This window comes from Trichosurus vulpecula, chromosome 9 (genome assembly GCF_011100635.1).
Source record: "Trichosurus vulpecula isolate mTriVul1 chromosome 9, mTriVul1.pri, whole genome shotgun sequence".
Taxonomy (NCBI): domain Eukaryota; kingdom Metazoa; phylum Chordata; class Mammalia; order Diprotodontia; family Phalangeridae; genus Trichosurus; species Trichosurus vulpecula.
Window position 1 is genome coordinate 33,725,316 of NC_050581.1, and position 9,843 is coordinate 33,735,158.

Consider the following 9,843-nt stretch of genomic DNA (forward strand, 5'->3'; position numbering starts at 1 on the left):
CCAAATTATAGAATGAATAAAAGGAAAATTTTAAAAAGGATGGAAGAATAGGAGAGTGCATTTTTGTTCCAAACACAGTATTAAAAACTAGAGTATATTATTTAAACCAAAAACTGTATTGCATTACATAAGTGGTTTCAGGATAAAAACCAGAAAGTGTTCTATACTATGCTGTTTCATTAAGCAATATCATTAATCTATTATTTTATATTTATGTGATGAATTTTGTTCCAGAAAATCTCAATGCGATTCACAAATTGTAGTTAGCAGACTTTTTAAAAATACCACTGAAAAGCAGTTACTTCATTGTTGGGAGCAAAATGGTCTGGGGCGACAATCAGTATGACAGTACATTTCAGAATACCCTCCTGATTATCAGAGAATAGGTTCTTGAGATACCTAGGAATAGATGAATCCTAGAATTTCTGTCCCCCATACAAAGTATTTCACATAGCTGCCCACTTTTCCTCCAAAGTTTTCTCTTTTAAGACTCTTTCCAGTCTTCTCATAAATGCTTTCTTCCTAATGTCTTAAGAATTTTTTTTTGTAAACCCTCACTGATCTCCCTTTTAAAAAGTTTATGCCTGGGTTCAGTGCCGGGGCTCCTCTCTCCTTTCATCCTTTCTTTTATTTGTTCCTTCATTTGCTTCATAATCCTGCTATTCATTTAACCTCAGATAAGGAGCAAGAATGCACATGAACTAGTGAATAGGAAGCCTGGCATATTTTAAACCCTAAATCCTGAATTTATAAGTGAGAAAAGTTTCTTCTGTGGAGTGATGAATAGCCATTATGTAATGACAAAGGACAGATATTATCCAGAGTTAAAGCCATATAGTAAACATAAAAGAGCTTAAAGAAACATTTGGATCAATTCATAATTTGAACATGAATTAGTATACCTGTCTTCCCACATTCCCTCCAACATTGAATTTTCCCATTTTTTTTCAGTTTGGTAGATGGCATGATACTTCATAGTTGTTTTAATTTTCACTTCTTTGCTTATTCTTCTAAACACTTTTCTTGTGGTTGTTGTTAATTTGCCTTTCTTTCGAAAATTATTAGCTCTTACCTTCAACTTCTTGCCTACGGATATAAGATTTGTGTAAATTTTCCATAGATTTATTTCTCCCTATCCCTAGTAGAATGTAAGCCCCTTTAGAACAGGGTCTGTTACATTTTTTTAATCCCCAGCACCTAGTATGGTATTGGGCAGAAAGAGAGTGTTTAATAAAATGTCTATTGAATGGAATTGAAGTGTGTATGTCTCATCTTTGTGTTGGGGGGAAGGGGAGTAATAAAATCATATAACATGCTGCCTTTCATGCCAACACACAGCAGTAGTGAACATATGCCATACTTGTTGGCTTTTGTGACCTCGTGGAGAAAATATTATCAGTGTACCTACCAATGCTTAATCACACTGTTTCCCTGGGCTTTATATAGCCCCAGTGCCTACCTACACCCTGCAAGGAACAGCAGTTGAAAGTCTCACAAGGTCTCTCCTACAGGTTCAGAAAAAGAAATGAGTATGGCCTTTGCCAGTTACGGATGCATCAGTGCTATTGTGGGAGGGAGAAATGTGTAGGATTGGAGCCAAAGCCAACCTATCTAATCCAGCTGGCTGGTACCTCCTCCATCAATCTGCCCATCTTAAAGAGGGAATATTCTTTGGCTGCACTAGAAGACGTGCAGAAGAATTGGATGTCATTAAGAGGCATCTGCCAGGGGGAAATACATTCTTACAGAAGCATCTCAATTTTATGATGACAAGCTACTAGTAAAACTGCAGAAACCAGACCCATAAGCTATGAAGCTAAGTAGCGAGAGTTGTTTCCTTGTTATGATTAGGTGGTGGTGCCCTCCTAGTTTGGAGTCATCAACTCCATCACTGCAACACCTTTCCTTATAGATACTGAACTTATATCTGGCAAGGAGATCTCTAGTAATAGTATAGAAGAATTTTATTTTGAGTACTGCTAATAGATTTTGAGGTTTTAAAAATTGTTACCCTGTGCAAATCAGCTGGATGTAAATTTTGGAGGTAATTTTGTCATGCAATAATCTATGTTTTTTTTCTTTTTGTTGTTGTAATGTATTTCTTTTGTAAGAAGTTAAATTTCAAGAACATGTGATATCATTCATGTAGGAATACTTATTAAATATATGACTATGTTGAGCAAATCGTGGTCTTAGTTTCAGTCTTAGGTAACCTTCTAAACTTGTAAGTTATAGATTGACTGTGATCATTCTCAGCTGAAGGAGTTCCTACTTGGCTGATGTTTCACAGATAAGTACACAGGTAACACTTGACTACACCAATTATAAGACAGGTGAAGACATGGGTTGGGGGACTGCTAGTAGGTATTCTAACACAGGTTCACTCTTTTTTCTTTTTTTTAAATTTATTTATTGTTAGTTTACAACATTAGTTCCATAAGCTTTTGAGTTCCAAATTTTCTCCCCCTCTGCCCTCCCTAAGATGGCATGCAATCTGATATAGGCTGTACATGTACAATCACATTAAACATATTTTCACATTAGTCATGTTGCAAAGAAGAATTATAACCAACAGAATGAACCACAAGAAAGAAGAAGCAAGATAAAACAAAAGAGAGAGAGCAAATAGTATGCTCCAATCTTTGTTCAGACTCCATAATACTTTCTCTGGATGTGGATAGCATTTTCCATTGTGAGCCTTTTGGAGTTGTCGTAGGTCCTTGCATTGCTGAGGAGAGCCAAGTCTATCAAAGTTAGTCATCGCACAATGTGGCTGTAACTGTGTACAATGTTCTCCAAGACAGGTTCACTCTTGATCCCAGCAGACAGGAAGCCAGGAATGGAGTCATAATAAGGGGCTAAATAAGCTTACTTTATTCTAGTCTATTCTTCTCAAGAGGGAGTTGCTGATAATGGGAGCACAAACTCCTGTAGCATTACCTAATCACACTTCTCTCAGGGTTGGGTGAGAAGGGGAGTCAATTACCCCTACATCTCGATGGGTCAGTCAAGACAGGCACAGCATTCCAGCTTGTGTACTCCCCTAAATCCTCTCAAGCCTCAATAGGGGCAGGTTGAGGCAAACAGATTCCCCCCAAGATTTGTTTGGGAGCCAATCAAGGCAGGTACATGCATTGCTCTATGCATTTCCCAAATCCCCACTCACTGACCAGGGCCCACTTGATTTATAGGGCAACAGAGAAAGAAGGCATGTTGCCAGTAAAAGCCTCACAATTTTATATTACCTCATTCCCATATCTCTCTGTGCAGTTGTGGTAAAAACTGTTTTGAGCCATGGTCATGGGAACTCACATCTAACATCCAGTAACTAGAGATTGTTATAGCCATGGATCTTGAGAACTAAATCCTGAAAAGGATAACAAAATACTCCTTACACATACTGAAATCCACCTTACGTACAAGAAAATCTACCTTACATACAGTTGACGTAAGTGTCCTAAGTGGAGTTTGAAACTAGTATTCCCTGACTCCAAATCAAAGATGTCTGCCATTGTACCATGTCGTGATTTTTTGATATAAATACATTGTTAGAAGTCCTAATCCCTACCTACATGAACTGGAGATGATACAGGGATGCTGTTTAGCTTCTCCCTGATGCATCCATGAAATGTGAACTCACAACTGACAGCAAGTGTTCTTGACATCATGATGGGAAGCAAAGAAAGAAAACCTTAAAGCAAATTCCCATTGATTTTTAACAGGTATGACATTTTGACAGGTATAACAAATACATCTGCCTCTACCCTTTTCCTACTATTTTGCATGCATAAATGTATATATGTAAGTGAATGCATTAATTTGCTTGATCTCTGTATTACCTTCTAATTACTAAATCCTATGATGCTATGTGCATACTATTTTGTGAGTAAATGAACATTTAGTCAATTTTTCAAGTGGGAATCTATAGTGCTTGAGGAAGGGAATGAGAAGTTAAAAGGTAATTGTTGGAATTTTTGGAGTGAAATGGAAGGATATTGATGACTACTATGTGCCAAGCATGGTGCTAAGTGCAGGGAATAAAGTAAAAATGTGTGACAATGCCTGATCTCAAAGAGGGAGGCAATGTATATAGAAGAGTCTGGCTGCAAGTCAGATGGCAAAGCCTAGGGACTCTTAGGGTACACTGTTGGGAAAGGGAGACCCTGGTGGGTATCTGGGCAGAAAGGGTTAAAGTTGAGGCTATTAAGGGAAAGGCAGACCATGTGCCAGTATGATTGGCAATTTCTACTATTTCTGGGCAGGCACGTGTCGATGGTGATGATGATGATGATGATGATGATGGTGGTGGTGGTGGTGGTGGTGGTGGTGGTGGTGGTGGTGGTGGTAATGGTAGTAATGGTAATGATAAACCTTTTTCTCTCTCTGCTTGAGCAAATAATTCTTTCAAAGGATCTTCTTTCCTGTATCCAAAGAAGAAAAAAAAAGTATTGTGAAGAGTTCACTTCTCTCCTTCTTTCCTGTTGATGCCTACCTCTAATTTTTACATGCCAATGTTCCATCAGTATTTTACAATCTAAACCCTGCTAGAGTATGGAAGACTTAGGGACCAGAAAACATTCCTTTAATTGCTGAGTTGCATAAGAAGCTCTCTTCCTTTAGTTCCTCCACAATCAATGCCACGTCTTTCTTAATCCCAGCTGCCACTGTATAAGAATGAGATGAAAGTCATAAATTACAGAAGACAAGTACTTCCTGCTACTACATTTCGAGACTATTATAGAAAAAGACACAAAACTTTTCTGATGCCATGGAAATAATAAAATGAAAGTGAAAGATGAGAAGGTACAAAGCCTTGAACGTAGTCAGTAAACATTTATTAAATGCCTACTTCGTGCAACTCACAATGCTAAGCTTTTGGGATACAAAGAAAGGCAAAAGGCAGTCTTTGCTCTCAAGATGTTCACAGTCTAGTAGGGGAGACAACATTCAAACAACTATGTTCAAACAAGGTTATGTATGAGATAAATTGGAAAGAATTGAAAGAGGGAAGCCACTAGAATTAAGGAGGATCAGGGTAAGTTTTTTTAATTACTGTACTTATGTGAAAGTACAATATAAAAAATAGACCCTCAAATATGATACTGATCATAGATTGAGAACTGGAAAGGTACCTCAAAGATCATAATGTGTAACCACCTCCCTTTACAAATGGCCAAACTAAAGTCTAGAAAGATAATATGATGCTCCCAAGGTCACACACAGGACTAGCCAAGCTAGGATTTGAACCCAGGTCTTCCGATTCCAAATCTATTGCTTTTTCCACGGTAGCAAAAGTGTTCTAATGTTTGTTGAATTCATTTGAAGTGAATTGGCTGAAAGGAAGCCTGTGTGTTTACAGCTTTAGCCAAAGCTGTAGGATGAAATTTCTCCCTTAATAGTCCTAATAGCAGAAACCTGAAAAGACAATTCTTTTTGTTGATAGATTTATAGGTCCAAGATGAATTCAAAAGTGAGTAATCAGTGTTTCAATCAGTCTGTGTAAGTGCAAGCAAAGTGGGACTTCTCACTGTTTTTTTTTGAGTGCCTCTCAGCACCAAGGCAATCAAGTGCCTTTGATTGAGTCTTGCCTTTGTTTATAGGAAGGCCCACACCCTTTTGCTAATTAGGTCACAAGAGGTGTGAAGCCCCTGAGAGGCGTTTGTTTGGGGCTCCATCATTGGAAGAGAATTCCTGTGATTTTGCCAGACGGGACTCTAGGTAGCCATTAAGGAGCACCACCCCCCAACCCCAGCTTTGAAAACCCAGATGTCAGTGCTTCTCTCCCTGGTAACTGTGTATGTATTGCCATGGTCAGACAGATAGAAACCTGTCTGTTGATTTGTGTTATTTGCTTTGTTTATGTAATTTCTGCTTGTAATTTTTGTTTGTCTTTTCTCTGAAGTTCAGGGCGCTTACTTTCCCCCTGAACTAAGTGAATGATATATGTATGTTTAATTAAAGTGAGATTGTAAACCCCTTAAAGTTTCTTTCCTTAGAAAAGCAGATCAAAGAACCTGTGCTAGCAGCCCTCCTGTGTACTGGTGTTACTGGTCTTACGCACCACAGCAGCTGCTAGCAGCATTACTGTTACAATCTGTATTTCTTCTTCTAATTTCTTTCTTCTAATGGCACAGATTGCAACTTACTCATCCTTTATCTTCTTGACTTGGGCAACTCTATTTGATAGAATGTTGAACTTGGAGTTAGGAAGACCTGGGTTCAATTCCTACCTCAGATGCTTATTGTGAAACCTTGGGCAAGTCACCTAATCTTTTTACCTCTGTTTTCCCCTTTTTAAAATGAGGGTTTTGTAGAAATTGCAAAAAGGGTTTAGAAATAGGGTAAATGAAGGCAATTGATTTTTTTGGTCAGCAATCTAAACTTGGGTACTATTTTATCTATGATTTACCTATTCATAAATCCTAAAACTTCTACAGGGCTTGAGAAAATATATCACGTCTCAGAGCTTTGCAGAATAAAATGATCTTAACTAAGTGGACATATGTTTTTTCACAAGGTCTTAGACTGGCACATAGTAATAAATGCTGATTCCCTTCCTTCTCCTCCCTTGTACTTTAAGTATACATAGTAAAGTCTCATCAAATCATATTAAAGCCATAAAAACCCTGTCCAAATTACTTGTCTAGATTATATTATGTTATAAGGGAAATAGGTTTTTAAAAATCATTTTGAGTATAAGAACCAAAATTAGACATCATAGACTCTGGCATTTAGGGTTGGAAGCCACCTCAGAGATCATCTGGCTAAACACCATCATTTTATAGGTGACGAAAGTGAAGGCTAGAAAAGTTAAGTGACTTGACCAAGGTCATACAGATAGTAAATGGCAGATTTAGAACTTGAAACCTGGTCATCTGCCTCCAAGTCCAAGGCTATTTCCTATGTATCACATTGTCTTACTGGGTTAAGGGTGGAAAATTACAAATGAAGATGGCCCTGTATTCTGTAATGTATCAATTATATAGAGTTATGCCATTTGTTTCTAATTTTGTACTAAACAAAAGGCATATGAACTCTCCCTAAGATGGTTTCAAAACTTCCTCCTTTTTCCCCCCAACCATGCCCCATCTATTGTAGAGTCCTGGTTTTGCTTAGCTGAAGCATTTTTCCTGTTATGTGAAAGATTCTATTATATGAAATGCAAGTTTCTGTTAATATTGTAGCATCTTGTCACAGATCGAGCAATCTAGCATTTGTTAACTGTCCATTTTGGGTCATACAATATTCTAGGTATTGGGTCAGCTAATTTTTAATGAATATGATGAATATGGTCATTTATAACCCCAGAATTTGTGTAAAAGAGAAAAAATGGAGAGGGTATTTCTTTAGATGAAATGATTTAATGAGCAGCAGCTGTTCTCAAACACATAAGATAATTAAAATGGCAGATTTTGTTTGTTTTCTAGACCCTTAAAACCCTTTTTAATTCTCATCCAGACACTGGCAACACAAAAGATCCCTTTTGATTAACCATCTTCTTATTAATTAAAGGCAAAATGTTATCACGTCAAGCCAAAATATGAATAATTTTTTCTAGCTAGAAACAATCCACCTAGTTCCCTTCTGATATGTTACTTTTTGAGTCTTTAATAGGAGCATTGGATATGTGCATTGGAGTACAAATATGACAGATCTGACTTGTTTAGATTCATTCTTCCTTCACACTGTTCACAAGAAGGGAGGAGAAATACATTGCAAGGAAATAATAAGTGGGATAGGGAATTCACTTTATGTATAAGAGCCAGGTCTTCCATACTTAAGAGAGTGTGGTTGCATCAATTATTTTGTTGGAAAACTGTCTTTTTTTTCCTTTTATTTAAGTAGTAAAGTAGAATGATAACAAAGATGACTTCAATTTTGCACCTAACTCAGGATGTGTAAAATGAATGCAATGGTTATGTTGATTAGATTTTTTCCCCTTTTACTGTTACATAAATTTGTATGGATGAAAAATGGAAATGGGGAATAAAATGTAGGGGACCCTCAATGAACAGAATTATATCCAGCACCAGAAACCTTATGGAGAGTGTCACAATCAACTAGCTGCAGTTTTCAAGTTGGCATTCAATGGAGGAAAAAGAAAGCTTATAACAGAAAAAAAGAGAGCAGGATGCCACTACTTTTTAGTTACATATTACTATATTTTACACTTAAAGGAGCTATTCATTACTTTAAATGATCTAATTACCGTAACAAGCTCCTCCGGTCATCTGTTTCTCAGTCTGGATAGCAGATGCAATGCCACGATTTAGGTACATGAAGTTCTGTTGAAAATTTGTTTTTTTAAGTAATTGACAACCATTAAGTTAAAAAAGAATTATAAAAGGTTGCAGTTTTGAAACACTGAGCATCTCATCATCTGTATTTAGGAACAGTAGGGAAGTAGTGGCAGTATCTTTAGAGAAAGAGGAAGCCAAAAAATATACCAACGAAGGAGCATGACCATATGCTGATGTGTAGCAGGCTGCATCCATTCTAAATGTAGGTCATTTAGGAGTAATGTAGAAAAGAACATAGTGTCTGCTTTAAGTATTTTGTAAAAGTGCTAATTATGTAAAAACAGAAATTGGATAACACCCAAAAGTAAAAGTAATAAAGCAACACATAGGTGAAATAACTGTGAGTTTAAGAGACAATTTGATAGCTACCATAGCATTTCGATGCTTGCAAAGCAATTTGCATATGCTATTGCATTCATCCCTCCCTCCAAATGCTTTGATGGAACACCATGTCATCAGTATGTATAATTCCTCTCCTGTTGCAGATTCTAAACCTCGACAATTCTTGGGCATATGTCGCCAGAAATTTACTATGGAGCTTCAATCTAACATGCCGAAGGTCTTCATGTATTGTGTGAATACTAGAGCAGCCCTTGCATGGGTTGACTTGTTATCTTTTACTGTTTCTGTTCAGGCTCATCAGAATCATGGATCTGTAGCTGGAAGGGACCTTCAAAGTCATCTAAGACACTACGGCTTAGAGATATTTAGTGACCCCCAAAGCCATAAGGGTTGAAAGAATCAGAAGCAAGATTTGAATCAAGCTTGTCTGACTCTAGGATCACTGGATTCTCCCATACTTGCCCCTATTATTTTACAATCTTCTTATATTCAGTGAAGCTTTTTAAGTCAATTCTCACATGTCAGTTATTACCTGCCTACTGAGTTCTCAGCCCCATTCACTGTTGGAGGGGATACACACACACACACACACACACACACACACACACACACCAACTCAATAGGCTGCCTAGTCAACTGCGTGTTTTTATATGTACTACATGGATTGTTCACCCATTTTCCTGGGTCAGCTGCAAGGACGATCTTTTTTGAGTGACTGGATATTACTGAGGAGGCCATGTCATTGTCATAGTAGTTTTGCTTTTGTTGGTTTTCCATTTCTCAGATCCAATTCCTCATAAAGATTAAGATAAGACTTCTGATCATATGCAGTCTTCCCATCTTTATCCTTCTAATTGGTAGTTATTTTGACCTTTGTTGTAACTACTCAATTGTCTGATTGCACACAGACCAGTGATTTTGATAAAACCTCCCTACCAAATGTTCTCATTCTCCATTCTCTCTCTCTCTCTCTCTCTCTCTCTCTCTCTCTCTCTCTCTCTCTTTCTCTGTTTTTGTCTTTCTGTATCATCAATTTAATTACCAAAATAATCCATTACTTATAATTTAAAATGTTCTAACTCTTCTTTAATCAATGAACACTTATTAAGCACTTATGATGCGTTATGCACTGTGTTAGGTGATGCTACAGAAACAAAGACATTTGCGAAATAGTCCTTGCTTTCAAGGAGCATACATTCTT